The sequence below is a fragment of the Staurois parvus genome, unplaced genomic scaffold (assembly GCF_062004578.1).
Source record: "Staurois parvus isolate SC_StPar_1 unplaced genomic scaffold, SC_StPar_1.0 ptg000126l, whole genome shotgun sequence".
In the NCBI taxonomy this organism is placed as follows: domain Eukaryota; kingdom Metazoa; phylum Chordata; class Amphibia; order Anura; family Ranidae; genus Staurois; species Staurois parvus.
The window spans coordinates 4824224-4830223 of record NW_028317922.1 but is presented as its reverse complement, the minus strand read 5'-3'; the positions used below and the strand labels follow the sequence as shown (position 1 = coordinate 4830223).

Below are 6000 nucleotides of genomic sequence, written 5' to 3'. Positions count from 1 at the left end.
GCAGGACAGACTTGCACTTATCATCCTCCAATTTTTCCAAGTCCTTTTTGTTCAAACGATTATCCTTAAAAGAAGGGAGAAGCGAAAGCAAGTCAACATAATTACCTCTCCAAATTCTTTCCTTTATGGAAGATGGTAAATGGAAAACCAAAGGGGATAGTTCACAGGCCAAGTCCTCCTTAAGATAAGTCTCAGGACCAGAAAAGGCATTGGACAGGCAACAGAGTCGACCAAATTAACCACAAGAGAAGGAGGCAGCACGAGAGGAGGGTTAACAGTTAAGTTTTCCTGTTACTCAGGCAAAATATCAGGAAAATATTTTTTAAAGCTGTCCACCAACGTTGCGAAAGAAGACAACAAGTGAATTAAAGGACATAATTGTTCAGACTCCCCACCAGGCATACTCTGAGAGCCAGGCGTAGCAAATACAGGCAACACTGACTTAGGAACCTCATCCGTGACAGGCTGCGAAACCAGCACCGCATCTGTAATACAAGCTACAGAAGACGAAATAGCATCACTATCAGGATTAACAAATACAGAAGGAGCAGCTAAAGGTGGACAAGGAGCAGAACCGGTTATGCAAGGAAGGTAATGACAAAGATAAGGGGTTAAACAAGGCACCCTCTGAAACAGAAGGGATGTTAGACAGAAAAGCAGGAGCCGGTAGGAAAGAAGCAGAGTCAGGAAACAAATTGGTAGCAGTGTGGAAAGGGTTAAAACACACATCCTGCACTGCTGGGGGATCAGAGAAAACAGACCTCGATGCCGGGTAAGGAACAGAAACATTATCCTTATTTGTTTTCTTTTTTGCATGCTGAGGTCCCTGGGATTCGAACCGGTGAATCAGCTTAATCCTCTTTGGCCACTCACCGCCAGTTGAACGGAGACGGACAGGGCCAAAATTGATGTCATCACAGGCGGAGCCAAAGTATCGTCAGCAGAGAAAGCTGACTGGGAAGCATCAGGCAGATGGACCAGGGGAGGAGCAGGAAGAAAAGGGGAAGGATAGTTGGAGGATCTGTGGAAGGGGCTGGATACCACGGAAGAGAAAGAGGGGAAGAGGATGGGAAAGAAGAGCCAGAGGGAGGCACAGAAGAAATTCAGAAACACATCCAGGCATCCCTGCCTGGAGCAGCGACCCGCTCCATCATACTGGGCAGCAAAGAATCCATCGGTGATGGAGAGCAGTCACAGGAGATGCTTCTTCTCTGGCTACTGCTGTTCAGTCTGATGACAGTTAACAATCTTTTCTCTTCTCATAGGTTCTTCAACTCACTTGACCAGCGTAGAACATTCCAGAAAATGTAAATAAAGTTAACAGGTAAGTATCATTCAAATTAAATAACTACCTCATTGTGTCATTCCTGGTCCCATAGACAGGGGTTGCTATTCTTGCATCTCCTGCTTTTCATGAATCACACATGGATTACAGAAATCACAAATGTCCACAATGCTTTCCCTACACATCAGTATACTTTTTGACTGATTGCATATAAACAGCTACAGACACACACACATAATAGGCCAGAGACACATTTTCAGGAATATTCTTATTATTTTCTTATATAAGTTACATTATTCCATTTTTTATATTAAAAATAATTTGAGTGGTTAGAGAAAGCTTACCATGGTGAAAGGCTTCGTTTTGTTGTGTGCTACATATTTCCTGGTACTGAAAATAAACTTCCTTTGCAGATTTATTGCATGTTTTAACCTTTTTTTATGATCGAGGGTAATTGAAACCTTTGTGACTAGACCAAGTTTTACAGCTGTTTATGTGTCAGTTTACTTCACAATAAGTCTTTGCCCACTTTGCATACTAAAGTGATTTTCACCCTGTCATTTTTAAGACATACAAGGTTTAAGACACAGAATGTAGATTGTTGTAATAACCTGCAAACCATTCTTATTATAAGCATTCCAATGAATGATTATCATTAATTGCACTTCTAGTTAATTTAATGATGTTTTTTCCAGTTAAGAATGCTACTGCATTTTTTTGTATATACTGTATTATGTGCCATTCATCTTGATTAGAAGGACTTCTAATATGCATAGGTGTTGCTATATATAATACTGGTATATGGCTGAAATTGTGCTCACTTTTCTAGATTAGTTATACTTATACCATGCTCGGAGTTGCAGTAACCATGGGTTAAACATGTTTTCAGGGATATCCAACCTTTTGACTTTCCTGGGCCACACTGGAAGAAGGGGAATTGTCTTGGGCCGCACATAAAATACACTAAGAATACACATAGCTGATGAGCAGAAAAAGGGCAGATCAACAATTACTGATATAGATAATGGACCTATCTGAGTGATAAAACTTTTTTTGTAGTATTTTTTATTATAAAAGTAAAAGAGGGCAGCGTAAAACTAGTGTGAAACTTGACACTGTTTTTGGTTAACTAATGCGTCAATATCTGGTTCGATGGATGTAAAAGCAATTCTCATGAATTCTCAAGGTGCACATCAGATATTTTGGTTCAAATTGTGCTCTTCGTGTGCTTCATCCTTTAAAATAGTTACTCCCAAATATAGGTGCTGCCAAAAACTGATGACATGAATAAGACATGATTGTGAAGAGTGAAATATTTTCCTTTGGGAAGGTAAAACTTATAAAAGTCCAGTAAAGAGAGACTGTCAAATTTTTCTTTGGCCACATGTTCGCTAAGTGTAAATGCATTTTACAAAAAATTCCAAAAAAATTAACTTTTTAAGTAAATTTAGGATTTTTTGTTGGGAAGCATTCACAGCTGCCTTGGGCTGCATGCGGCCCATGGACTGCCGGTTAGACAAGCCTGTTGTACATAGTATTACTGGAGCACATATTCAACTTGGAGCTTTGTGCAGTGGATTCTATTGCTATTCATTTAGAAGTGCACTCCAATGCATTCATACAGCATGTGGTACTGGCAACACACACACAGGGCAACTCATCACAACCTCAAAGCATGGTTTGTAGTGTAGTGCTTTAAAAAATGTTTCAAGTATTTTCTTTTCTTCCATTGCCATGTATCAGCAGTGCATTTTAAATGGAAGGATTGCCTCAATACAACACAAGTCAACACATGTGTGGTATCCCAATGACACTATAGTGCAATGGGGTCCTTTATAGTTTTCACATTTTTTTCCACTAAGGTGACAATTCAGAGGCATGTATTTTTAATAATTTGTACAGTTCTATTCTGTAATTGTTAGGACATCCAGATTGTGTAATTTACCTGCTCTTTCCACAATATCAAATGTCTAATGGTATATATTTTGACTTTAAGTCAAAAACCTTTTAAATCACCCCCAAAAAAGGACCAAGAAGTGTAGTTCCCCAGGGTAGTGAACAATAGGTGTGTTGTAATAACCTCTATAATTAGCATAATAAACTGGTTTAAAGTGGATTATCCAGCCATTTTTGTGTTTATTGAAAGTCAGCAGCAACAAAAAGTGTAGCTGCTGACTTTTAATAAAGACACACTTACCTGTCCCAGGGTCCAGCGATGTTCTCACCCGAGCCGTCCCTTGTCTCCTCCTCTCCTCCATGATGCCGGCATCTCACCTGGGGGGCCCAGTTTCATCTGGATGAGAAAAATATCCTGCAGAACCCATCCCATATGCACACTGAATCTTATTGTTGCCACTTCGATGTAATGCTGACAGCTCTGCTCTAAGTCCTCTGTGTGTACCTCTTGTAGGTTTCAATAACTTCTCCAGGTGCCAGTCCTGGAAGAAAATGTAATGCTGTAGGCAAAGGAAAGGTTTGTTACATTACAGGACTTTTGTATATGTCAAAACTGCTTCTCTCCCCATACAAGTCAAGGAAAATTAAAAAGTAATCCAAAGTAGTGCACGGGGCTCCCTAGGGCAACTAGACTATTCTCCCTTGTGGGCCTAACTGGAACCTGTTGACCGTCCTGTGCACACCTGCATTTTGGGCAAATGTTTTGTTTACAGGGGATGTCCCCTTACAGAAGTCAGGAGAAGGAGGAAAGTTTACTATAAGCAGAGATTTACATACTTTAGTCATCCATTGAATGTGAAGGCAGCTGAGTGTACATTCAATAAAAAAAACTGCAAGCAGGCAGGAAGGTTTGTTTAATTGCAGAAGAGACTTTGCACTTCTATTCTGCAATAAAAAGCCTGCCTTCTCGCAGATTTTAGCAAAAAGACTTTAACCCATGCAGCAACTAAGGCCTCATGTACACTGCAGCTGCTAAACTGACGTTCAGGAGCTGTTGAGCGTTTTTTTCAGCAGCCCCTGTACTCTCCCTAATGTTTTCCTATGTGTCCATGTACACTATGTCGTTTACAGTCATTTACAGGCAGTTGAGTTTACAGTCCTTTTTTTGGAACGCACCAAACTTTCGTTCAGGAGTAGATTTTACCAGCGTTTCAAACGCCAAACACTTGTGAACGTGGTTAACTGCATTTATAAGCGTTTGTGTTTAGAAGCGTATTTTAACTGTTCCATATCCAGATGCTGTCCAGAGCCTTTTTTCATCATCAGAATTGCATGCAAAGCATTTTCCATGTATTCAAATGGACCCAGTACACCAGTGCAGTCAGTTCCAGGTTTCGCGTGAAGGAAAAAATGGTAGAACGTGCTGCATTATGCTCATGATGGTATCCATAGTGTATACAACCAGAAAAGACAGGTTATCTCAACACATACTGCTCTCTCTGCTTCTGCTCTCTCTATTTCTCTCAAAATGTCTGAAATAGTTAATTATTTACTATGTTTCAGTGCATTCTGGGCATTTGGGAAGGTCTCCTGAGGTTATCTTTTAAAAACGCTTCTAAAAGCAAACGCGTCTAAACACTTCTAAACGTGCATAAACACGGCTAAACTGATGTTTTTTAACCTACGTTTTCCAGCAGTCAGTTTCCATCATTCAGAAGAGTTTTCCAAATGTCCCCTGTGTATGAACCCTAAGCCAAATCTCAATCTTCAGCTAAGAGGACATCTAGTGGCCAGCTAAGGGAATTACAACAGGCTACCTTTGTGCCCTACCCTTTCATTTCAAATTCAAGGAGAAAGTACATCGACAGAAGCCTGCTGACAGAGACTCTAACCCTCAAATCAACATGTGACCATGAGCCACACAGCCTGGTTTCTGATCTATTTTCTTGGACCAGAGGTTGCAAGTTTTCATGCAAACTCTGCGGGTACACAGTGATGGAAAACAGACATTTTGCTACAGCAGGATCACATGGTCAGGAACCCAATTCCCCAATCTCTTGTGCAGGACCCTTTGCTGCTCTTAGCAGACTGCTCCTAGGTCTGAGCACTCTTACTGTATGTAGTGCTCTGCTGCAACTTAAAAAAGATGTTCCCCAATGTAAAAATGCCATCTTAGAAAAAAAACATGCATAAGGAGAAATGTTAAAAGATATGCATACCTTATGTTCTTGCTTACATCACCGATGCCTGGATGAGGGTGACGTCACAGGCCTTCCAGCAAAGTCCTGGGAATACAGAGGATACCAGATATTAAAAGAACACCTCCCAGCACAGTGCAGCAGTTTTACATGGACAGGGAACTATCTATTTGCATTTTAAAGCATTCCAGGACATTAGTGTGAATCTGTGGCCAGGTTATGACCACATTTCAAATTTAGTAACAAACAGTAGATTACCTTTAAAACAAGGTTTCATTGACCTCTGCAGCTGTAGGTATTCTGGAGTAATTAATCCTAAAAGGTCACCAAAGAGGCTATGGAGTTCAGTGGTAGACTGAACAGCTTACAGCACCTGCTGTCTGTTAAGATTAGAAAGTTAGCAGTTTGGCAGGTCCCTGAAGCTAAAGGAAGCAAGGGGAGATGGCCTGCAGTTTTAATGCCTCTGTTATGCACTATGAGGATGAATTTCTCCAGCTACAGAGAATAAGGGAGGGCTTGTTGTAAAACTCATTTACTTATACAGTAGTGAAAAGTGTCTATCAAGCCAAAAATGACAAAAATGACAGTGTCCCTTTACAGCCCTATATTACATATCAATTT

The 6000-nt window shown here is 40.5% G+C and overlaps 1 long non-coding RNA gene across 1 annotated transcript in view; it reads left to right on the top strand.

Moving 5' to 3' along the window:
• Positions 1–422: 422 nt before the first annotated feature.
• LOC149467032 (uncharacterized) overlaps positions 423–6000 on the top strand; it is a 28275-nt gene continuing 22697 nt past the window's right edge. Inside the window, exons 1-2 of the long non-coding RNA XR_016312050.1 lie at positions 423–591; positions 1266–1324. This is a non-coding gene — a long non-coding RNA (uncharacterized LOC149467032). The remainder of the gene's footprint in view (positions 592–1265; positions 1325–6000) is intronic.